Consider the following 23,413-nt stretch of genomic DNA (forward strand, 5'->3'; position numbering starts at 1 on the left):
GGAGTTTTTGTTTTTCAGATCTACCGCACCCCCGGATAGATGCAATACTATCACGGGGCCCACAATGCACGACGAATGCCAAAAGCCCGGTTCTTGAACCGTTCCTATTGAGTAATGGCGATCGTGCCGCAAGTGGTCCGAGTATCCGGCGCGTTGTTTCCAGTTGTCTCGCCGAAGCGACAAATGGAATTTGCAAATAGGATATCAAAAATAAAATATTAATAAAATTGGGGTGCAACACGAGGACATCCCAGGAGGTCATCCATCCTAATACTACTCTTGCCCAAGCACGCTTAACTTCGGAGTTCTGATGGGATCCGGTGGATTAGTGCTGGTATGATCGCACCTATTTGCTTCTTGCTCGCTTAGATCTTTATGCACTATCTTTCTCCCCTCCATAAATTGTTTTAGACTTGAAAAAACTGTGTATGCAGCCTTCCTCCCTTGGTAACCGTGCACAAGCTCCCACGTGAGCGGAGTTATTGCTTTTCAGATCTGTCGCACCCCCGGAGAGATGCAATACTATTGTGGGGCCCACAATGCACGACGAATGCCAAAAGCCCGGTTCTTGCACCGTTCCCATTCAGTAATGACGATCGTGCCGCAAGTGGTCCTAGTATCCGGCGCATTGTTTCCATTTGTCCCACCGAAACGACAAATGGAATTTGCATTTAGGATATCAAAAATAAAATATTAATAAAATTGGGGTGCAACACGAGGACATCCCAGGAGGTCATCCATCCTAATACTACTCTAGCCTAAGCACGCTTAACTTCGGAGTTCTGATGGAATCCGGTGGATTAATGCTGGTATGATCGCACCTATTTGCTTCTTGCTCGCTTAGATCTTTATGCACTATCTTGCTCCCCTCCATTAATTGTTTTAGATTGAAAAAACGGTGTATGCAGCATTCCTCCCTTGGTAACCGTGAACAAACTCCCACCTGAGCGGAGTTATTGCTTTTCAGGTCTGCCACACCCCCAGAGAGAAGCAATACTATTGCGGGGCCCACAATGCATGACGAATGCCAAAAGCCGGGTTCTTGCACCGTTCCCATTCAGTAATGACGATCGTGCCGCAAGTCGTCCGACTATCCGACGCGTTGTTTCTAGTGGTCTCGCCAAAACGACAAATGGAATTTGCAAATAGGATATCAAAAATAAAATATTAATAAAATTGGGGTGCAACACGAGGACTTCGCAGGAGGTCACCCATCCAAGTGCTACTCTCGCCCAAGCATGCTTAACTTCGGAGTTCTGATGGGATCCGGTGGATTAGTGCTTGTATGATCGCACTTATTTGCTTCTTGCTCGCTTAGATCTTTATACACTATCTTGCTCCCCTCCATTAATTGTTTTAGATTGAAAAAACGGTGTATGCAGCCTTCCTCCCTTGGTAACCGTGCACAAAATCCCACCTGAGCGGAGTTATTGCTTTTCAGATCTGCCACACCCCCGGATAGATGCAATACTATCGCGGGGCCCACAATGCACGACGAATGCCGAAAGCCCGGTTCTTGCACCGTTCCAATTTAGTAATGATGATCGTGCCGCAAGTGGTCCGAGTATCCGGCGCGTTGTTTCCAGTTGTCTCGCCGAAACGACAAATGGAATTTGCAATTAGGATATCAAAAATAAAATAATAATAAAATTGGGGTGCAACACGAGGACATCCCAGGAGGTCATCCATCCTAATACTACTCGAGCCCTAGCACTCTTAACTTCGGAGTTCTGTTGGGATCGGGTGTATTAGTGCTGGTATGATCGCACCCGTTTGCTTCTTGCTCGCTTAGATCTTTATGCACTATCTTTCTCCCCTCCATTAATTGTTTTAGACTTGAAAAAACTGTGTATGCAGCCTTCCTCCCTTGGTCACCGTGCACAAGCTCCCACGCGAGCGTAGTTATTGCTTTTCAGATCTGCCGCACCCCCAGAGAGATGCAATACTATCGCGGGGCCCACAATGCACGACGAATGCCAAAAGCCCGGTTCTTGCACCGTTCCCATTCAGTAATGACGATCGTGCCGCAAATGGTCCGTGTATCCGGCGCGTTGTTTCCAGTTGTCTCGCCGAAACGACAAATGGAATTTGCAATTAGGATATCAAAAATAAAATTTTAAAAAAATTGGGGTTCAACACGAGGACTTCGCAGGAGGTCACCCATCCTAGTACTACTCTCGCCCAGGCACGCTTAACTTCGTAGTTTTGATGGGATCCAGTGCATTAGTGCTGGTATGATCGCACCAGTTTGCTTCATGCTCGCATAGATCTTTTTGCACTATCTTGCTCCCCTCCATTAATTGTTTTAGACTTGAAAAAACTGTGTATGCAGCCTTCCTCCCTTGGAAACTGTGCACAAGCTCCCACGTGAGCGGAGTTATTGTTTTCTAGATTTGTTACAGCTCCGGATAGACGCAATACTGTCTCGGCGCCCACAATTCACGACGACAGCCAAAAGCCGGGTTCTTGAACCGTTCCTATTGAGTAAGGGCGATCGTGCCGCAAGTGGTCCGAGTTTCCGGCGCGTTGTTTTTAGTTGTTTCGCCGAAGCGACAAATGGAATTTGCAAATAGGATATGAAAAATAAAATATTAATAAAATTGGGGTGCAACACGAGGACTTCCCAGGAGGTCACCCATCCTAGTACTACTATCGCCCAAGCATGCTTAATTTCGGAGTTCTGATGGGATACGGTGCATTAGTGCTGGTATGATCGCACCCGGTTGTTCCTTGCTCGCTTAGATCTTTATGCACTATCTTGCTCCCCTCCATTAATTGTTTTAGATTTGAAAAAACTGTGTATGCAGCCTTCCTCCCTTGGTAACCGTGCACAAGCTCCCACGTGAGTGGAGTTATTGTTTTTCAGATCTACCGCACCCCCGGATAGATGCAATACTATCGCGGGGTCCACAATGCACGACGAATGCCAGAAGCCCGGTTCTTGCACCGTTCCCATTCAGTAATGACGATCGTGCCGCAAGTGGTCCGAGTATCCGGCACGTTGTTTCCAGTGGTCTTGCCGAAACGACAAATGGAATTTGCAAATAAGATCTCAAAAATAAAATATTAATAAAATTGGGGTGCAACACGAGGACTTCCCAAGAGGTCACCCATCCTAATACTACTCTCGCCCAAGCATGCTTAACTTCGGAGTTCTGATGGGATACGGTGCATTAGTGCTGGTATGATCGCACCCGTTTGTTTCTTGCTCGCTTAGATCTTTATGCACTATCTTGCTCCCCTCCATTAATTCTTTTAGACTTGAAAAAACGGTGTATGCAGCCTTCCTCCCTTGGTAACCGTGCACAAGCTACCACGTGAGCGGAGTTATTGTTTTTCAGATCTACCGCACCCCCGGATAGATGCAATACTATCGCGGGGCCCACAATGCACGACGAATGCATGAAGCCCGGTTCTTGCACCGTTCCCATTCAGTAATGACGATCGTGCCGCAAGTGGTCCGAGTATTCGGCGCGTTGTTTCTAGTTGTCTCGCCGAAACGACAATTGGAATTTGCTATTAAGAAATCAAAAATAAAATATTAATAAAATTGTGGTGCAACACGAGGACATCCCATGAGGTCATGCATCCTAATACTACTCTTGCCCAAGCACGCTTAACTTCGGAGTTCTGATGCGATCCGGTGGATTAGTGCTGGTATGATCGCACCTATTTGCTTCTTGCTCGCTTAGATCTTTATGCACTATCTTTCTCCCCTCCATAAATTGTTTTACACTTGAAAAAACTGTGTATGCAGCCTTCCTCCCTTGGTAACCGTGCACAAGCTCCCACGTGAGCGGAGTTATTGCTTTTCAGAACTGTCGCACCCCCGGAGAGATGCAATACTATTGTGGGGCCCACAATGCACGACGAATGACAAAAGCCCGGTTCTTGCACCGTTCCCATTCAGTAAAGACGATCGTGCCGCAAGTGGTCCGAGTATTCGCCGCGTTGTTTGCAGTTGTCTTGCCGAAACGACAAATGGAATTTGCTATTAAGAAATCAAAAATAAAATATTAATAAAATTGTGGTGCAACACGAGGACATCTCATGAGGTCATGCATCCTAATACTACTCTTGCCTAAGCACGCTTAACTTCGGAGTTCTGATGGGATCCGGTGGATTAGTGCTGGTATGATCGCACCTATTTGCTTCTTGCTCGCTTAGATCTTTATGCACTATCTTGCTCCCCTCCGTTAATTGTTTTAGACTTGAAAAAACTGTGTATGCAGCCTTCCTCCCTTGGTAACCGTGCACAAGCTCCCCCATGAGCATAGTTATTGGTTTTCAGATCTGCCACACCCCCGGATAGATGCAATACTATCGCGGGGCCCACAATGCACGACGAATGCCAAAAGCCCGGTTCTTGAACCGTTCCTATTGAGTAATGGCGATCGTGCCGCAAGTGGTCCGAGTATCCGGCGCGTTGTTTTTAGTTGTCTCGCCGAAGCGACAAATGGAATTTGCAAATAGGATATCAAAAATAAAATATTAATAAAATTGGGGTGCAACACGAGGACTTCCTAGGAGGTCACCCATCCTAGTACTACTATCGCCCAAGCACGCTTAATTTCGGAGTTCTGATGGGATACGGTGCATTAGTGCTGGTATGATCGCACCCGGTTGTTCCTTGCTCGCTTAGATCTTTATGCACTATCTTGCTCCCCTCCATTAATTGTTTTAGACTTGAAAAAACGGTGTATGCAGCCTTCCTTCCTTGGTAACTGTGCACAAGCTCCCACGTGAGCGGAGTTTTTCTTTTCCAGATTTGTTACAGCTCCGGATAGACGCAATACTATCGCGGCGCCCACAATTCACGATGACAGCCAAAAGCCGGGTTCTTGTACCGTTCCCATTCAGTAATGACGACCGTGCCGCAAGTGGTCCGAGTATCCGGCGCGTTGTTTCCAGTTGTCTTGTCGAAACGACAAATGGAATTTGCAAATAGGATCTCAAAAATAAAATATTAATAAAATTGGGGGTGCAACATGTGGACTTCTTAAGACGTCACCCATCCTAGTACTACTCTCGGCCAAGCACGCTTAACTACGGAGTTCTGGTGCGATCCGGTGCATTAGTGCTGGTATGATCGCACCCATTTGCTTCTTGCTCGCATAAATCTTTATGCACTACCTTGCTCCCCTCGTGAGCGGAGTTATTCGTTTCCAGATCTGTCGCAGCCCCGGAATGATGCAATAGTATCGCGGGGCCCACAATGCACGACGAATGCCAAAAGCCCGGTTCTTGCACCGTTCCCATTCAGTAATGACGATCATGCCGCAAGTGGTCCAAGTATCCAGTGAGTTGTTTCCACCGAGTATCCGACGAGTTGTTTCCAGTTGTCGCGCCGAAACGAAAAATGGAATTTGCAAATACGATATCAAAAATAAAATATTAATAAAATTGAGGTGCAACACATGGACTTCCCAGGAGGTCACACATCCTAGTACTACTCCCGCCCAAGCACGCTTAACTTTGGAGTTTTGATGGGATCCGGTGCATTAGTGCTGGTATGATCGCACCCGTTTGCTTCTTGCTCGCTTAGATCTTTATGCACAATCTTTCTCCCCTCCATTAGTTGTTTTCGATTGAAAAAATGGTGTATGCAGCCTTCCTCCCTTGGTAACCATGCACAAGCTCCCACGTGAGCGGAGTTATTGCTTTTTAGATCTGCCGCACCCCTGGAGAGATGCAATACTATCGTGGGGCCCACAATGCACGAAGAATGCCGAAAGCCCGTTTCTTGCACCGTTCCCATTCAGCAATGACGATCGTGCCGCAAATAGTCCGAGTATCTGGCGCATTGTTTCCAGTTGTCTCGCCGAAACGACAAATGGAATTTGCAAATAGGATATCTAAAATAAAATTTTAATAAAATTGGGGTGCAACACGAGGATTTACCAAAAAGTCACCCATCCTAGTAATACTCTCGCCCAAGCACGCGTAATTTTGGAGTTCTGATGGGATCCGGTTTATTAGTGCTGGTATGATTGCACCCGTTCTTCTTCTTGCTCGCTTAGATCTTTATGCACTATTTTGCTCCCCTCCATTAATTGTTTATATTTGAAAAAACTGTGTATGCAGCCTTCCTCCCTTGGTAACCGTGCACAAGCTCCCACGTGAGCGGAGTTATTGCTTTTCAAATCTGTCACACCCCCGGATAGATGCAATACTATCGCAGGGCCCACAATGCACGACGAATGCCAAAAGCCCACAATGCACGATGAATACTATCGGTGTTCTGATGGAATCCGGTGGATTAGTGTTGGTATGATCGCACCTATTTGCTTCTTGCACGCTTAGATCTTTATACACTATTTTGCTCCCCTCCATTAGTTGTTTTAGATTGAAAAAATGGTGTATGCTGCCTTCCTCCATTGGTAACGATGCACAAGCTCCCACATGAGCGGAGTTATTGCTTTTCAGATCTGCCGCACCCCCGGATAGATACAATATTATCGCGGGGCCCACAATGCACGACGAATGCCAAAAGTCCGGTTCTTGCACCGTTTCTATTCAGTAATGACAATCGTGCCGCAAGTGGTCCGACTATCCGACGCATTGTTTCCAGTTGTCTCGCCGAAACGACAAATGGAATTTGCAAATAGGATATCAAAAATAAAATATTAATAAAATTGTGGTGCAACACGAGGACTTCGCAGGAGCTCACCCATCCTAGTACTACTCTCGCCCAAGCACGCTTAACTTCGTAGTTTTGATGGGAACCGGTGCATTAATGCTGGTATGATCGCACCCGTTTTTCTTCTTGCTCGCTTAGATCTTTATGCACTATTTTGCTCCCCTCCATTAATTGTTTTAGATTTGAAAAAACTGTGTATGCAGCCTTCCTCCCTTGGTAACCGTGCACAAGCTCCCACGTGAGCGTAGTTATTGGTTTTGAGATCTGCCACACCCCCAGATCGATGCAATACTATCGCGGGGCCCACAATGCACAACGAATGCGAAAAGCCCGGTTCTTGCACCGTTCCTATTGAGTAATGGCGATCGTGCCGCAAGTGGTCCGAGTATCCGGCGCGTTGTTTCCAGTTGTCTCGCCGAAGCGACAATTGGAATTTGCAAATAGGATATTAAAAATAAAATATTAATAAAATTGGGGTGCAACACGAGGAATTCTCAGGAGGTCACCCATCCTAGTACTACTATCACCCAAGCACGCTTAATTTCGGAGTTCTAATGGGAATCGGTGCATTAGTGCTGGTATTATCGCACCCGTTTGCTTCTTGCTTGCTTAGATCTTTTTGCACTATCTTGCTCCCCTCCATTAATTGTTTAAGACTTGAAAAAACTGTGTATGCAGCCTTCCTCCCTTGGTAGCCGTGCACAAGCTCCCACGTGAGCGGAGTTATTATTTTTCAGATCTGCCGCACCCCCGGATAGATGCAATACTATCGCGGCGCCCACAATTCACGACGACTGCCAAAAGCCGGGTTCTTGCACTGTTCCCATTGAGTACTGACGACCGTGCCGCAAGTGGTCCGAGTATCCGGTGCGTTGTTTCCAGTTGTCTTGTCGAAACGACAAATGGAATTTGCAAATAGGATATCAAAAATAAAATATTAATAAAATTGGGGGTGCAAGACGTGGACTTCTTAAAAAGTCACCCATCCTAGTACTACTCTCGGCCAAGCACGCTTAACTACGGAATTCTGGTGCGATCCGGTGCATTAGTGCTGGTATGATCGCACCCATTTGCTTCTTGCTCGCTTAAATCTTTATGCACTACCTTGCTCCCCTCCATTAATTGTTTTAGACTTGAAAAAACAATGCAAGCAACCTTCTTCCCTTGGTAACTTTGCCCAAACTCCCACGTGAGTGGAGTTATTCCTTTCCAGATCTGTCGCCGCCCCGGAAAGATGCAATACTATCACGGGGCCCACAATGCTAGACGAATGCCAAAACCCGGTTCTTGCACCGTTCCCATTCAGTAGTGACGATCATGCCGCAAATGGTCCAAGTATCCGATGAGTTGTTTCCACCGAGTATCCGATGAGTTGTTTCCAGTTGTCTCGCCGAAACAACAAATGGAATTCGCAAATACGATATCAAAAATAAAATATTAATAAAATTGGGGTGCAACACAAGGAATTCCCTGGAGGTTACCCATCCTAGTACTACTCCCGCACATGTACTCTTATCTTCGGAGTTCTGATGGGATCCGATGCATTAGCGCTGGTATGATCGCACCCGTTTGCTTCTTGCTCGCTTAGATCTTTATGCACTATCTTTCTCCCCTCCATTAATTGTTTTAGAATTGAAAAAACTTAGTATGCAGCCTTCCTTCCTTGGTATCCGTGTACAAGCTCCCACGTGAGCGGAGTTATTGCTTTTCAGATCTGCCGCACCCCCGGATAGATGCAACACTATCGCAGGGCCCACAATGCACGATGAATGCCAAAAGCCCCGTTCTTGCACTTTTCCCATTCAGAAATGACGATCGTGCCGCAAGTGGTCCGAGTATCCAGCGCGTTGTTTCCAGTTGTCTCGCCGAAATGACAAATGGAAATTGCAGTTACAATATCAAAAATAAAATATTAATAAAATTGGGGTGCAACACGAGGACATCCCAACAGGTCATCCATCCTAATATACTCTAGCCCAAGCATGATTAAATTCGGTGTTCTGATGGAATCCGGAGGATTAGTGCTGGTATGATCGCACCTATTTGCTTCTTGCTCTCTTAGATCTTTTTGCACTATCTTGCTCCCCTCCAATAATTGTTTTAGACTTGAGAAAATGGTGTATGCAGCCTTCCTCCCTTGGTAACCATGCACAAACTCCCACCTGAGCGGAGTTATTGCTTTTCAGATCTGCCGCACCCTCGGATAGATGCAATACTATCGCAGGACCCAAATGCACGATGAATGCCAAAAGCCCGATTCTTGCACCGTTCCCATTCAGTAATGACGATTGTGCCACAAGTTGTCCGAGTATCCAGCGCGTTGTTTCCAGTGGTCTCGCCGAAACGACAAATGGAATTTGCAATTAGGATATCCAAAATAAAATAATAATAAAATTGGGGTGCAACACGAGGACATCCCAGGAGGTCATCCATCCTAATACTACTCTAGCCCAAGCACGCTTAACTTCGGAGTTCTGTTGGGATCGGGTGCATTAGTGCTGGTATGATCGCACCCGTTAGCTTCTTGCTCGCTTATATCTTTATTCACTATCTTTCTCCCCACCATTAATTGTTTTAGACTTGAAAAAACTGTGTATGCAGCCTTCCTCCCTTGGTAACCGTGCACAAGCTCCCACGTGAGCGGAGTTATTGCTTTTCAGATCTGTCGCACCCCCGGAGAGATGCAATACTATTATGGGGCCCACAATGCACGACGAATGCCAAAAGCTCGGTTCTTGCACCGTTCCCATTCAGAAATGACGATCGTGCCACATGTGGTCCTAGTATCCGGCGCATTGTTTCCATTTGTCTCACCGAAATGACAAATGGAATTTGCAATTAGGATATCAAAAATAAAATATTAATAAAATTGGGGTGGAACATGAGGACATCCCAGGAGGTCATCCATCCTAATACTACTCTAGCCTAAGCACGCTTAACTTCGGAGTTCTGATGGGATCCGGTGGATTAGTGCTGGTATGATCGCACCTATTTGCTTCTTGCTCGCTCAGATCTTTATGCACTATCTTGCTCCCCTCCATTAATTGTTTTAGATTGAAAAAACGGTGTATGCAGCCTTCCTCCCTTGGTAACCGTGCACAAACTCCCACCTGAGCGGAGTTATTGCTTGTCAGATCTGCCGCACCCCCGGATAGATGCAATACTATCGCAGGGCCCACAATGCACGATGAATGCCAAAAGCCCGGTTCTTGCACCGTTCCCATTCAGTAATGATGATCGTGCCGCAAGTGGTCCGAGTATCCGGCGCGTTGTTTCCAGTGGTCTCGCCGAAACGACAAATGGAATTTGCAATTAGGATATCAAAAATAAAATAATAATAAAATTGGGGTGCAACACGAGGACATCCCAGGAGGTCATGCATCCTAAAACTACTCTAGCCGAAGCACGCTTAACTTCGGAGTTCTGATGGGATCCGGTGGATTACTGCGGGTATGATCGCACCTATTTGCTTCTTGCTCGCTTAGATCTTTATGCACTATCTTGCTCCCCGCCATTAATTGTTTTAGATTGAAAAAACGGTGTATGCAGCTTTCCTCCCTTGCTAACGATGCACAAGCTTCCACGTGAGCGGAGTTATTGCTTTGCAGATCTGCCGCACCCCCGGATCGATGCAATACTATCGCGGGGTCCACAATGAACGACGAATGCCAAAAGCCCGGTTCTTGCACCGTTTCCATTCAGTAATGACGATCGTGCCACAAGTGATTCGAGTATCCGGCGTGTTGTTCCCAGTTGTCTCCCCGAAACGACAAATGGAATTTGCAAATACGATATCAAAAATAAAATATTAATAAAATTGGGGTGCAACACGAGGACTTCGCAGGAGGTCACCTATTCTAGTACTACTCCCGTCCAAGTACTCTTAACTTCGGAGTTCTGATGGGATCCGATGCATTAGCGCTGGTATGATCACACCCGTTTGCTTCTTGCTCGCTTAGATCTTTATGCACTATCTTTCTCCCCTCCATTAATTGTGTTATAATAGAAAAAACTGTGTATGCAGCCTTCCTCCCTTGGTAACCGTGAACAAGCTCCCACGTCAGCGGAGTTATTGCTTTTCAGATCTGCCGCACCCCCGGATAGATGCAATACTATCGCAGGGCCCACAATGCACGACGAATGCCAAAAGCCCGGTTCTTGCACCGTTCCCATTCAGTAATGACGATCGTGTCCCAAGTGGTCCGAGTATCCAGCGCGTTGTTTCCAGTTGTCTCGCCGAAATGACAAATGGAATTTGCAATTACGATATCAAAAATAAAATATTAATAAAATTGGGGTGCAACACGAGGACATCCCAGGAGGTCATCCATCCTAATACTACTCTAGCCCAAGCACGCTTAACTTCGGTGTTCTGATGGAATCCGGTGGATTAGTGCTGGTATGATCGCTCCTATTTGCTTCTTGCTCGCTTAGATCTTTATGCACTATTTTGCTCCCCTCCATTAGTTATTTTAGATTGAAAAAATGGTGTATGCAGCCTTCCTCCCTTGGTAACCGTGCACAAACTCCCACCTGAGTGGAGTTATTGCTTTTCAGATCTGCCGCACCCCCGGATAGATGCAATACTATCACGGGGCCCACAATGCACGACGAATGCCAAAAGCCAGGTTCTTGCACCATTCCCATTCAGTAATGACGATCGTGCCGCAAGTGGTCCGAGTATTCGGCGCGTAGTTTCCAGTTGTCTCGCCGAAACGACAAATGGAATTTGCAATTAGGATATCAAAAATAAAATAATAATAAAATTGGGGTGCAACACGAAGACATCCTAGGAGGTCATCCATCCTAATACTACTCTAGCCCAAGCACGCTTAACTTCGGAGTTCTGTTGGGATCGGGTGCTTTAGTGCTGGTATGATCGCACGCGTTTGCTTCTTGCTCGCTTAGATCTTTATGCACTATCTTTCTCCCCTCCATTAAATGTTTTAGACTTGAAAAAACTGTGTATGCAGCCTTCCTCCCTTGGTAACCATGCACAAGCTCCCACGTGAGCGGAGTTATTGCTTTTCAGATCTGCTACACCCTCGGAGAGATGCAATACTATCGCGGGGCCCACATTGCACGACGAATGCCAAAAGCCCGGTTATTGCACCGTTCCCATTCAGTAATGACGATCGTGCTGGAAATGGTCCGAGTATCCGGCACGTTGTTTCCTGTTGTCTCACCGAAACGACGAATGGAATTTGCAATTAGGATATCAAAAATAAAATATTAAAAAAATTGGGGTGCAACACGAGGACTTCCTAAAAAGTCACCCATCCAAGTAATACTCTCACCCAAGTACGCTTAATTTCGAAGTTCTGATGGGATCTGGTGCATTAGTGCTGGTATGATCGCACCGTTTGCTTCTTGCTCGCTTAGATCTTTATGCACTATTTTGCTCCCCTCCATTAATTGTTTTAGATTTGAAAAAACTGTGTATGCAGCCTTCATCCCTTGGTAACCATGCACAAGCTCCCACGTGAGCGGAGTTATTGCTTTTCAGATCTGCCGCACCCCCGGGGAGAAGCAATACTATTGCGGGGCCCACAATGCACGACGAATGCGAAAAGCCGCGTTCTTGCACCGTTCCCATTCAGTAATGACGATCGTGCCGCAAGTGGTCCGACTATCCGACGCGTTGTTTCCAGTGGTCTCCCCGAAACGACAAATGGAATTTGCAAATAGGATCTCAAAAATAAAATATTAATAAAATTGGGGTGCAACACGAGGATTTCGCAGGAGGTCACCCATCCTTGTACTACTCTCGCCCAGGCACGCTTAACTTCGGAGTTCTGATGGGATCCGGTGGATTAGTGCTGGTATGATCGCACCTATTTGCTTCTTGCTCGCTTAGATCTTTATGCACTATCTTGCTCCCCCCCATTAATTGTTTTAGATTGAAAAAATGGTGTATGCAGCCTTCCTCCCTTGGTAACCGTGCACAAAATCCCACCTGAGCGGAGTTATTGCTTTTCAGATCTGCCGCACCCCCGGATAGATGCAATACTATGGCGGGGCCCACAATGCACGACGAATGCCAAAAGCCCGGTTCTTGCACCATTCCCATTCAGTAATGACGATCGTGCTGCAAGTGGTCCGAGTATCCGGCGCATTGTTTCCAGTTTTCTCGCCGAAATGACAAATGGAATTTGCAATTAGGATATCAAAAATAAAATAATAATAAAATTGGGGTGCAACACGAAGACATCCTAGGAGGTCATCCATCCTAATACTACTCTAGCCTAAGCATGCTTATCTTCGGAGTTCTGATGGGATCCGGTGGATTAGTGCTGGTATGATCGCACCTATTTGCTTCTTGCTCGCTTAGATCTTTATGCACTATCTTGCTCCCCTCCATTAATTGTTTTAGATTGAAAAAACGGTGTATGCAGCCTTCCTCCCTTGGTAACCGTGCACAAACTCCCACCTGAGCGGAGTTATTATTTTTCAGATCTGCCGCACCCCCGGATAGATGCAATACTATCACGGGGCCCACAATGCACGACGAATGCCAAAAGCCCGGTTCTTGCACCATTCCCATTCAGTAATGACGATCGTGCCGCATGTGGTCCGAGTATTCGGCGCGTTGTTTCCAGTTGTCTCGCCGAAACGACAAATGGAATTTGCAATTGGGATATCAAAAATAAAATAATAATAAAATTGGGGTGCAACACGAGGACATCCCAGGAGGTCATCCATCCTAATACTACTCTAGCCCAAGCACGCTTAACTTCGGAGTTCTGTTGGGATCGGGTGCATTAGTGCTGGTATGATAGCACGCGTTTGCTTCTTGCTCGCTTAGATCTTTATGCACTATCTTTCTCCCCTCCATTAATTGTTTTAGACTTGAAAAAACTGTGTATGCAGCCTTCCTCCCTTGGTAACCGTGCACAAGCTCCCACGTGAGCGGAGTTATTGCTTTTCAGATCTGCCGCTCCCCCGGAGAGATGCAATACTATCGTGGGGCCCACAATGCACGACGAATGCCAAAAGCCCGGTTATTGCACCGTTCCCATTCAGTAATGACGATCGTGCCCTAATTTTCCCACTAATGGGCCTAATGATTGATATTTAATTAAATGGTTAATTCGGCCCAACCTGTAAAGGCCCAGTTTTAAATAGTTAAAACTGCTAAAAGCCCACTTAACACATAAAGCTATATGGGTTGAACCGTTCGGCCCATATACCTAGATAATATTAATGGTTAATATTATGGATTTAAAATGGGCTTCAAATGGGCTTTATAGATAATTAATTGATTGGATCAATTTATCCCTGCATGTGATGTATGGATGTGTGATGTGCTACGTACATGGGCCATAAGTACTTGGCCCATGCTCAATCGACAGTGGCTCTTTCGCACACCATGGCTGAATGCACATCATTGCCATGGTGTCCCTTTTGGTCATTGGATGACCTCCCTCAGTGGTGGGCCCCACACCTCATCATGAGGTCTCGTGCGGAACCCTAGCCGATTTAGGCCCACCAAAATCTGGCTTTATGAAAGTCAGTGGGAGCCACTTTGGTTTGACCTAAAGATGGAACTAGGGCGTAATTATCTGTTCCCTCCAGATGATATGAGTGCATGTGATAGGGAGATTCATATGATGAACTCTCTAAAGGCCTTCCATCATTAGCACGAGGATGGGTCCTTCAGTAATGAGGAAACGCACCAGAAAATGGGCTATCCATTTGTTGTTGGGCTTGTCTAAGTGTTTCATAAGATGATAGGGGCGTCATAGACCGATGTGGGAGGGGCTTCACCAGAAAATGGGAACTCTCTCACGGTACCTTGGCGTTCACGAATATGATGGGTAAGCACTCACTGGACAGAAAGGTTTACCTGAAAACGGCTCTGTACCTTGTCTGACAGAGGCCAAAGGGAAAACTCATATGATGAGTGGATATGATCCTTCACAGAAAGGTGGTGGGGTTTTGTAGCTGAAACAGTTGGCCTCATGCACCCTATGTGATTTCCCACATTTCCAGAGACAATCCGTAGTCTCCGTCACTAAGAAAGGAGGGAAATCTCAGAGACGAATAAATGGAAATGGATCATAGATTAAAATCCATATCTATGAAATGAACATGAACCAAATTAGGTTGTGGACTGATGTTTGCTCTTTTATCAGAAAATGGCAAATGGATCATTTGCAAAGCTACTTGATGACAACAAGTTGAAAGGCCCAAACTATGCTGACTGGTACAGGAACGTTATGTTGGTCTTAACCTCTGAGAAATTGGACAAGGTAGCCAAGAATCCTGCCCCGGATCGTCCGGGGGATAGGGATTCTGAGGCGCGAAGAAGAGAATACCAAGAATGGGAGGAGAAAAACTCCCTTGCCCGCTGCTATATCATTGCCTCCTTAGACAATCCAATTCAGAGGCAGTTCGATCAGATCGAACTTGCTAAGGACGTATTGGACAGTGTTAGGACAATGTACGAAGAGCAGAATCGTTCTACTCGGCAGAAGGTCTTAAAACAGTTCATGACCGCGCAGATGACCAAGGGCCAACAAGTTCACGACCATTGTCTCCGGATGATGGGCTATATCAACGAACTAGAGGCTCTTGGATCCGGGCTGGATCTGGTAACTCAGATCGATGCTATTCTCAACTCTCTGCCTCCATCCTTTAATCCATTCATCATGAACTATAACATGAACAAGCTGAACGTCAGCTTGCAGGAACTCAGCAATATGTTGCAGAGGGCCGAAGAATTGATTAAAAAGGATGAGCCCATTGCCATGCTTGTTGAAACTGGCAAATCGGGCAAGAAAAGGAAGACAAAGAGAAAGCCCCAGAAAAAGGCTGCCAAACCCAAGAAACAGAGGAAGGACAAGGCATCAGATGCCTGTCATTTTTGCAAGAAGACCGGCCACTGGAAACGGAATTGTCCTGCCTACCTGGAATCCAAGAAAGGTAATTTCGAAACTTGTGTTATAGAAACCAATTTGTTGGTAGCTTCTGCGTCCTGGTGTATTGACTCCGGGGCTTCAACTCGTGTGTGTAACTCACTGCAGGGGTTCAAGGTAAGCAAAAGGCTGAGTGAAGGAGAAGTCACACTCTACTTGGGGACTAGTGCAACTGTTGCAGCCGCGGCCATAGGAACCGTGGAATTATATTTTAGAGAAGGAATAATTGTACTGAAAGATTGTCTTTATGTACAAAATTTAAGAAGAAATTTGATTTCTGTCTCAAAACTGTGTGCAGATGGTTATTCTGTCTTCTTTAGTAATACGATTACTATTAAAAGAAATAACAGATTCATCGCATACGAGGAACTGGAGAATGGTCTCTATGTTCTACATCCTTCCCTAGAAACTAACATAACCGAAACTACATCGGTTGAAAACCCCAACAAGAGAGCCCGTGATACAGTTAATCCCACGTGTCTGTGGCATTACCGACTTGGCCACATCGGTGTTGACCGAATCACAAGGTTGGTAAAGGATGGTCCTTTGGATTTTCTAGCTGTAGAAGATCTTCCCACTTGTGAGCCTTGCCTACAAGGCAAGATGTCGAAACGGCCATTTAACGGTAAGCCTGAAAGATGTACAGGCACACTTGACCTAATACATACTGATGTATGTGGTCCCCTGAGTGTTAGGACACGAAATCAACACGTGTATTTCATCACCTTCACAGATGATTTTTCACGATATGGTTACGTGTACCTAATGAGACACAAGTCTGAAACCTTTGAAAAGTTCAAAGAGTTTAGACAAGAGGTCAAGAAACAGTTAGGGAGAGAAGTTAAAGCCCTTTGATCCGATCGAGGTGGCGAATATCTCTCTGACGAATTCAGGGACTACTTAAAGGACAATGGGATAGTATCACAATTAGCTCCTCCTGCTACACCACAACTTAACGGTGTTTCAGAGAGGAGGAATAGGACCTTATTAGATATGGTCCGGTCGCTTCTCATACACTCAGGGTTACCCACATCCTTTTGGGGTTACGCATTAGAGACTGTGATTTACGTGCTGAATCGGGTTCCAACCAAATCGGTTCCGAATACTCCATATGAACTTTGGACCGGAAAGAAACCAAGTGTCAGACACTTGAAGATTTGGGGTTGTCCAGCACACGTTAAAAGAACGAGTGCAGACAAGTTGGAATCTAAGACCAGTCGTTGCCTATTTGTAGGCTACCCAAAAGGCTCTGTAGGTTACCTTTTCTATGACCCAAGTGAGCAGAAAGTGTTCTGCAGTCGAAATGCGCAATTCTTAGAAACTGACTATATCCTGGACACCCATCGTCAGGAAGTTGTTCTTGATGAGGAGAGCTCAGGAGCAATGGGAGATGTCCCACAAGTTCCAGGTAGTGACCAACTTAGAAGATCCACTCGGGCATCCAGGCCACCAGTCCGTTATGGTTATGACCAGGATAGTTACCTGGTGGAAACCTTGACTAGTGAGGAGGATCCCGTGACTTACGCAGAAGCTATGTTGGACATAGATTCCCAGAAGTGGGTGGAGGCCATGAGGGCAGAGATGGACTCAATGGAGACCAAGGGAGTCTGGACTCTAGTAGATCCGCCCTCCGGGGTAAAGGCAATCGGTTGCAAATGGATTTACAAGAGGAAGAAGGGCCCCGATGGTAAAGTTGAGACCTTCAAGGCTCGTCTGGTGGCGAAAGGGTACACTCAGAAAGAGGGCATCGATTATGAGGAAACCTTTTCGCCTGTGGCCATGCTTAAATCCATTAGGATCCTGCTAGCTGTAGCGGCATACCATGATTATGAGATTTGGCAGATGGATGTCAAAACTGCATTCCTGAATGGAGATCTTACTGAAGATATCTATATGCAGCAGCCGTAAGGCTTCATTGCTGCAGGTCAGGAAAACATGGTATGTAAACTTAACAGATCCATATATGGGCTTAAGCAAGCTTCTAGAAGTTGGAACATCCGTTTTAACTCTGCTGTCAAATCGTTTGACTTCGAGTAGAATCTGGATGAACCCTGTGTCTATAGGAAGTACAGTGGGGATAAGGTTACCTTCTTGGTTCTGTATGTAGATGACATTCTACTCATTGGGAATGATGTAGGAATGTTAACTACGGTGAAAGTATGGCTTTCGCAGCAATTCTCCATGAAAGATCTTGGAGAAGCCTCCTATATACTGGGTCTTCGACTCTATAGAGATAGATCGAAGCAGATAATAGGATTATCCCAATCTGCTTACAGTGACAAAATAGTCAAAAGATACAGCATGGAAAATTCCAAGCAAGGAAATGTTCCTTTCAGGCACGGAGTCACTCTCTCCAAGAAGATGTCTCCCAAGACTTCTGAGGAGATTGATGGCATGAAAGACGTTTCCTATGCCTCTGCCGTAGGGAGCATCATGTATGCCATGCTGTGCACTCGTCCTGACATTGCTCAGGCAGTGAGTGTAGTAAGCAGATTTCAGGCCAACCCAGGGCATGAGCATTGGACTGCTGTGAAAAACATACTTAAGTACCTTCGAAGGACAAAAGAGTTTTGTCTGGTGTTCGACGGTAGCTCACTACAGATCCAAGGGTATACAGATGCCGATTTCCAGTCAGACCTAGATGATAGAAAGTCTACATCTGGATATGTTTTCACGATAGGATCGTGTGGTGTTTGCTGGAAAAGCAGCAAACAGGGGTCCACTGCAGACTCCACGACCGAGGCCGAATACATTGCCGCAAGTGAGGCTGCCAAAGAAGCTGTGTGGATGAAGAAGTTCGTTCACGAGTTGGGAGTTGTTCCGTCCAGCACATCACCCATCCCATTGTTGTGTGACAACAATGGAGCCATTGCTCAGGCTAAGGAGCCACGAGCCCACTCGAAGTCGAAGCACATCGAGAGGAAGTACCACGTACTGCGGGAGATTGTTGGTAGAGGGGACATCCTGATTCAGAAGGTAGCGACAGCGGAAAATGTAGCAGACCCATTGACAAAGCCACTATCACAGAAAGTGTTTGAGAAACACGTGGAAAGCATGGGACTCCGGCTAGTACCTAATTGGACCTAAGTGCAAGTGGGAGCTGTTAGACAGTTTTGTATGCCCTTAGCTTCAATCAGAATGATATACTTTATGAGTTTATTGTAAATGAATAAAGATACATATTTGATTCATGTTCCCTTGGTATGTTTCTGTGTAATACCCTTAAACTGGACACTTAATGAGACTCGTGTTAGTTTAGAATGTTCACAGCCGGTGGGTTGGTCTGGGGAGACCTATCCTGACAAGGCTGACACTGTGGTGCCACCAAGTCGGTTGGGGTGGCCTGTCTCAGCTGCCAGGGTGAGACCCTAGGCACATACAGTGTAGGATTAATTGAATCTTTGAACTGGACCAGATTTCCAGTATTGCCCTGGACCTTGGAGATTGATGGGCAAAACTGGAAAGTTACACCCGACCCCTAGACTCGATTATGATACTGCACTAGGTGTCGGATTGGGCTATCTTTGATGTACCAATCAGTGAGATCCCTAGCGGGGATCAAAACTTGGGTATGTTGGGACAGTCCGAGAATTCATCTGAGTGGGTGATCATAGTGACAGGATCAGCCCCTTTGTCGGACAAAGGTAAGGATCGGGGATGCACTCTCACTGATGGAAACCATGACTGCCGGCAGCCGATTTCAACCGTTGAGATTTGTTTTGCAAAATATATTTTATATAAGATATAAAAGAGTATATATGGTTTCTAAAATGTTTGCAAGAAGGTTTTAATTCCCGGGATCCATATAAGTGGAGAGTGCAACACTGTTCCTTGCAGCCGAGGGAGAGGTCCTCTCTTGTCGGGCAGTGTATGATCATTATGGGCTGAGAGGTTAAGTGTAAGACCATTGAGGATAACACCTGATGGGCTAATCTTGCATCTGCCCACAGTCCCTGGGTGTTACAAGGTGGCTTGGCCCAGGGACCACTTAGTGTAAGTGTTGGGCCCATAGAGCCCATTTGATGGGTTTCAGGGGGTACACTGTCTTCAGCAGTGCATTCGGCCAGGCCTTGTAACAAAGGCTGGGTTGAACCCATGTGGCTGATGTGTAGATCAATGCTTGGGTCCCACGCCATACAAGGAAGCCCAACTGGGCAGCAATTTGGAAGGTTTTTGAGTACATAACCTTAAATGGGCCTTAAGCCCATTTCGAACTGGGCTGATTTGATCAGTCATCTAATGGGGGCGAATTCTGAAGTGGGTCAGCTAAAAGGATTGGGCTTAGACCCTATCCACTCAGAGAGTCCAAGATCTAAATAAGATTTAGATCTGGAAACCTCCTAATTAGATTAGGAGACAGCTGATCTGATCTGCAGATAAGATAAGGATTATCGCTTATCACTAAGGGACTTCTAACCCAAATATGATTTGGATTAGCAACTCCTAATCCGATTAGGAGCTGATCCCTTTAAGATTATAAAAGGTGAAGGGGGGGCAGCCTTGAAAAAAACACAACAACAACATCAATAGCATTCTTCTCTTTAAAAGAAAGAGAGATTGAGAGATTTCCTGCATACTGCGAATTCTCTTCTGCCGCCACCTTCCTGCCATTGCCATTCCTTTAGTTCGATCTCCAGTTCTTGGGAGCAATCAAGATTGGATCTTGATTTCAATCTTTTGGGAAAAGATTGATTGGAGCTGTACTCACAAGCCGTCCATCTTGCGAAGGGTCAAGTTCTTTTGAAGAACGTTGCTGATTCTGCTCCATCCTACACTGCGCCATCTTCAGTGGGAGCAGTCTTTGGATCCTTCCTTGGGCGTGAACACCTCCATTGGGAGATAGTATTTCTCCGTATCAGGTATAATCCTCTCCCACTCCTTTTGGTTCAGATATGGTTCAGTTTATGGTTCAAGATTGATCCTTGAAAATATGATTTTCTAAATAGGGAATACGATTCCCAGTTGAAGGGAGAGAAAAAATTTTGAAATTTGCCCCTTATTCCGCAATCTTTGGGCGTCCATAGGATGGATCTCTCGGTCCCTTCAGTTTCCAGTTGTCTCGCCGAAGCGATAAATGGAATTTGCAAATAGGATATCAAAAATAAAATATTAATAAAATTGGGGTGCAACACGAGGACTTCCCAGGAGGTCACCCATCCTAGTACAACTATCGCCCAAGCACGCTTAACTTCGGAGTTCTGATGGGAACCGGTGCATTAGTGCTGGTATTATCGCACCCGTTTGCTTCTTGCTTGCTTAGATCTTTTTGCACTATCTTGCTCCCCTCCATTAATTGTTTTAGACTTGAAAAAATGGTGTATGCAGCCTTCCTCCCTTGGTAACCGTGCACAAGCTCCCACGTGAGCGGAGTTATTGCTTTTCAGATCTGCCGCACCCCCGTATAGATGCAATACTATCGCGGGGCCAACAATGCACGATGAATGCCAAAAGCCCGGTTCTTGCACCGTTCCCATTCAGTAATGACGATCGTGCCGCAAGTGGTCCGAGTATCCGGCACATTGTTTCCAGTGGTCTCGCCGAAAAGACAAAGGGAATTTGCAAATAAGATATAAAAAATAAAATATAAATAAAATTGGGGTGCAACACGAGGACTTCCAAAGAGGTCACCCATCCTAGTACTACTCTTGCCCAAGCAAACTTAACTTCGGAGTTCTGATGGGATACGGTGTATTAGTGCTGGTATGATCGCACACGTTTGTTTCTTGCTCGCTTAGATCTTTATGCACTATCTTGCTCCCCTCCATTACTTGTTTTAGACTTGAAAAAACTGTGTACGCAGCCTTCCTCCCATGGTAACCGTGCACAAGCTCCCACGTGAGCGGAGTTATTGCTTTTCAAATCTGCCGCACCCCCGGAGAGATGCAACACTATTGCGGGGCCCACAATGCACGACGAATGCCAAAAGCCCGGTTCTTGCACCGTTCCCATTCAGTAATGACGATCGTGCCGCAAGTGGTCCGACTATCCGGCGCATTGTTTCCAGTGGTCTCGCCGAAACGACAAATGGAATTTGCAAATAGGATATCAAAAATAAAATATTAATAAAATTGGAGTGCAACACGAGGACTTCGCAGGAGGTCACCCATCCTAGTACTACTCTCGCCCAAGCACGCTTAACTTCGTAGTTTTGATGGGATCCGGTGCATTAGTGCTGGTATGATCGCACCCGTTTGCTTTTTGCTCGCTTAGATCTTTTTGCACTTTCTTGCTCCCCTCCATTAATTGTTTTAGACTTGAAAAAACGGTGTATGCAGCCTTCCTCCCTTGGTAACCGTGCACAAGCTCCCACGTGAGTGGAGTTATTGCTTTTCAGATCTGCCGCACCCCCGGATAGATGCAATACTATCGCAGGGCCCACAATGCACGACGATTGCCAAAAGCCCGGTTCTTGCACCGTTCCCATCAAGCAATGATGATCGTGCTGCAAGTGGTCCGAGTATTCGGCGCGTTGTTACCAGTTGTCTCGCCGAAACGAAAAATGGAATTTGCAAATAGGATATCAAAAATAAAATATTAATAAAATTGGGGTGCAACACGAGGACTTCCCAGGAGGTCACCCATCATAGTACTACTCCCGCCCAAGTACGCTTAACTTCAGAGTTCTGATGGGATCCGGTGCACTAGCACTGGTATCATCGCACCCGTTTGCTTCTTGCTCGCTTAGATCTTTATGCACTATATTTCTCCCCTCCATTAATTGTTTTAGACATGAAAAAACGGTGTATGCAGCCTTCCTCCCTTGGTAACCATGCACAAGCTCCCACGTGAGCGGAGTTATTGCTTTTCAGATCTGCCGCACCCCCGGAGAGATGCAATACTATTGCAGGGCCCACAATGCACGACGAATGCCAAAAGCCCGGTTCTTGCACCGTTCCCATTCAGTAATGACGATCGTGCCGCAAATGGTCCGAGTATCTGGCGCATTGTTTCCAGTTGTCTCGCCAAAACGACCAATGGAATTTGCAATTAGGATATCAAAAATAAAATATTAAAAAAATTGGGGTGCAACATGAGGACTTCCCAAAAAGTCACCCATCCTAGTAATACTCTCGCCCAAGCACGCTTAATTTCGGAGTTCTGATGGGATCCGGTGCATTAGTGCTGGTATGATCGCACACGTTTGTTTCTTGCTCGCTTAGATCTTTATGCACTATTTTTCTCCCCACCATTAATTGTTTTAGATTTGAAAAAACTGTGTATGCAGCCTTCCTCCCATGGTAACCGTGCACAAGCTCTCACTTGAGCGGAGTTATTGCTTTTCAGATCTGCCACACCCCCAGAGAGATGCAATACTATTGCGAGGCCCACAATGCACGATGAATGCCAAAAGCCCGGTTCTTGCACCGTTCGCATTCAGTAATGACGATCGTGCCGCAAGTGGTCCTAGTATCCGGTGCATTGTTTCCAGTTGTCTCACCGAAACGACAAATGGAATTTGCAATTAGGATATCAAAAATAAAATATTAATAAAATTAGGGTGCAACACGAGGACATCCCAGGAGGTCATCCATCCTAATACTACTCTAGCCCAAGCACGCTTAACTTCGGTGTTCTGATGGAATCCGGTGGATTAGTGCTGGTATGATCGCTCCTATTTGCTTCTTGCTCGCTTAGATCTTTATGCACTATTTTGCTCCCCTCCATTAGTTATTTTAGATTGAAAAAATGGTGTATGCAGCCTTCCTCCCTTGGTAACCATGCACAAGCTCCCACGTGAGCGGAGTTATTGCTTTTCAGATCTGCCCCACCCCCGGTTAGATACAATATTATCGCGGGGCCTACAATGCACGACGAATGCCAAAAGCCCGGTTCTTGCACCGTTTCTATATAGTAA

At 45.9% G+C, this 23,413-nt stretch overlaps 3 non-coding genes and 29 pseudogenes across 3 annotated transcripts; all 32 read right to left on the reverse strand.

The window, feature by feature from the left end:
- Window positions 1-229: 229 nt before the first annotated feature.
- On the reverse strand, window positions 230-348 carry LOC148792315 (5S ribosomal RNA; annotated as a pseudogene).
- A 356-nt stretch (window positions 349-704) lies between these two features.
- On the reverse strand, window positions 705-823 carry LOC148792316 (5S ribosomal RNA; annotated as a pseudogene).
- A 355-nt stretch (window positions 824-1,178) lies between these two features.
- LOC148792317 (5S ribosomal RNA) lies at window positions 1,179-1,297 on the reverse strand (annotated as a pseudogene).
- Window positions 1,298-1,652: 355 nt separating this feature from the next.
- Window positions 1,653-1,771, reverse strand: LOC148792318 (5S ribosomal RNA; annotated as a pseudogene).
- A 356-nt stretch (window positions 1,772-2,127) lies between these two features.
- LOC148792319 (5S ribosomal RNA) lies at window positions 2,128-2,246 on the reverse strand (annotated as a pseudogene).
- Window positions 2,247-2,602: 356 nt separating this feature from the next.
- Window positions 2,603-2,721, reverse strand: LOC148792320 (5S ribosomal RNA; annotated as a pseudogene).
- A 356-nt stretch (window positions 2,722-3,077) lies between these two features.
- Window positions 3,078-3,196, reverse strand: LOC148792321 (5S ribosomal RNA). Its single transcript, XR_016070384.1, has one exon. It is a non-coding gene; the product is annotated as a 5S ribosomal RNA (ribosomal RNA).
- A 356-nt stretch (window positions 3,197-3,552) lies between these two features.
- On the reverse strand, window positions 3,553-3,671 carry LOC148792322 (5S ribosomal RNA; annotated as a pseudogene).
- Window positions 3,672-4,027: 356 nt separating this feature from the next.
- On the reverse strand, window positions 4,028-4,146 carry LOC148792323 (5S ribosomal RNA; annotated as a pseudogene).
- A 356-nt stretch (window positions 4,147-4,502) lies between these two features.
- Window positions 4,503-4,621, reverse strand: LOC148792324 (5S ribosomal RNA; annotated as a pseudogene).
- A 357-nt stretch (window positions 4,622-4,978) lies between these two features.
- On the reverse strand, window positions 4,979-5,097 carry LOC148792325 (5S ribosomal RNA; annotated as a pseudogene).
- Window positions 5,098-5,405: 308 nt separating this feature from the next.
- Window positions 5,406-5,524, reverse strand: LOC148792326 (5S ribosomal RNA; annotated as a pseudogene).
- A 355-nt stretch (window positions 5,525-5,879) lies between these two features.
- On the reverse strand, window positions 5,880-5,998 carry LOC148792327 (5S ribosomal RNA; annotated as a pseudogene).
- A 639-nt stretch (window positions 5,999-6,637) lies between these two features.
- Window positions 6,638-6,756, reverse strand: LOC148792328 (5S ribosomal RNA; annotated as a pseudogene).
- A 357-nt stretch (window positions 6,757-7,113) lies between these two features.
- Window positions 7,114-7,232, reverse strand: LOC148792329 (5S ribosomal RNA; annotated as a pseudogene).
- A 357-nt stretch (window positions 7,233-7,589) lies between these two features.
- LOC148792330 (5S ribosomal RNA) lies at window positions 7,590-7,708 on the reverse strand (annotated as a pseudogene).
- Window positions 7,709-8,088: 380 nt separating this feature from the next.
- LOC148792331 (5S ribosomal RNA) lies at window positions 8,089-8,207 on the reverse strand (annotated as a pseudogene).
- Window positions 8,208-9,036: 829 nt separating this feature from the next.
- On the reverse strand, window positions 9,037-9,155 carry LOC148792332 (5S ribosomal RNA; annotated as a pseudogene).
- Window positions 9,156-9,511: 356 nt separating this feature from the next.
- Window positions 9,512-9,630, reverse strand: LOC148792333 (5S ribosomal RNA; annotated as a pseudogene).
- Window positions 9,631-10,459: 829 nt separating this feature from the next.
- LOC148792334 (5S ribosomal RNA) lies at window positions 10,460-10,578 on the reverse strand (annotated as a pseudogene).
- A 356-nt stretch (window positions 10,579-10,934) lies between these two features.
- Window positions 10,935-11,053, reverse strand: LOC148792335 (5S ribosomal RNA; annotated as a pseudogene).
- A 355-nt stretch (window positions 11,054-11,408) lies between these two features.
- Window positions 11,409-11,527, reverse strand: LOC148792336 (5S ribosomal RNA; annotated as a pseudogene).
- A 356-nt stretch (window positions 11,528-11,883) lies between these two features.
- Window positions 11,884-12,002, reverse strand: LOC148792337 (5S ribosomal RNA; annotated as a pseudogene).
- Window positions 12,003-12,357: 355 nt separating this feature from the next.
- Window positions 12,358-12,476, reverse strand: LOC148792338 (5S ribosomal RNA). Its single transcript, XR_016074967.1, has one exon. It is a non-coding gene; the product is annotated as a 5S ribosomal RNA (ribosomal RNA).
- A 355-nt stretch (window positions 12,477-12,831) lies between these two features.
- On the reverse strand, window positions 12,832-12,950 carry LOC148792339 (5S ribosomal RNA; annotated as a pseudogene).
- A 355-nt stretch (window positions 12,951-13,305) lies between these two features.
- LOC148792340 (5S ribosomal RNA) lies at window positions 13,306-13,424 on the reverse strand (annotated as a pseudogene).
- A 7,254-nt stretch (window positions 13,425-20,678) lies between these two features.
- LOC148792341 (5S ribosomal RNA) lies at window positions 20,679-20,797 on the reverse strand (annotated as a pseudogene).
- A 356-nt stretch (window positions 20,798-21,153) lies between these two features.
- Window positions 21,154-21,272, reverse strand: LOC148792342 (5S ribosomal RNA; annotated as a pseudogene).
- A 356-nt stretch (window positions 21,273-21,628) lies between these two features.
- Window positions 21,629-21,747, reverse strand: LOC148792343 (5S ribosomal RNA; annotated as a pseudogene).
- Window positions 21,748-22,103: 356 nt separating this feature from the next.
- On the reverse strand, window positions 22,104-22,222 carry LOC148792344 (5S ribosomal RNA). The gene has a single exon (XR_016075700.1). It is a non-coding gene; the product is annotated as a 5S ribosomal RNA (ribosomal RNA).
- Window positions 22,223-22,578: 356 nt separating this feature from the next.
- LOC148792345 (5S ribosomal RNA) lies at window positions 22,579-22,697 on the reverse strand (annotated as a pseudogene).
- Window positions 22,698-23,053: 356 nt separating this feature from the next.
- LOC148792346 (5S ribosomal RNA) lies at window positions 23,054-23,172 on the reverse strand (annotated as a pseudogene).
- Window positions 23,173-23,413: the final 241 nt, after the last annotated feature.

Source organism: Nelumbo nucifera, chromosome 4 (assembly GCF_055504915.1).
Source record: "Nelumbo nucifera cultivar China Antique chromosome 4, China Antique-T2T, whole genome shotgun sequence".
In the NCBI taxonomy this organism is placed as follows: Eukaryota; Viridiplantae; Streptophyta; class Magnoliopsida; order Proteales; family Nelumbonaceae; genus Nelumbo; species Nelumbo nucifera.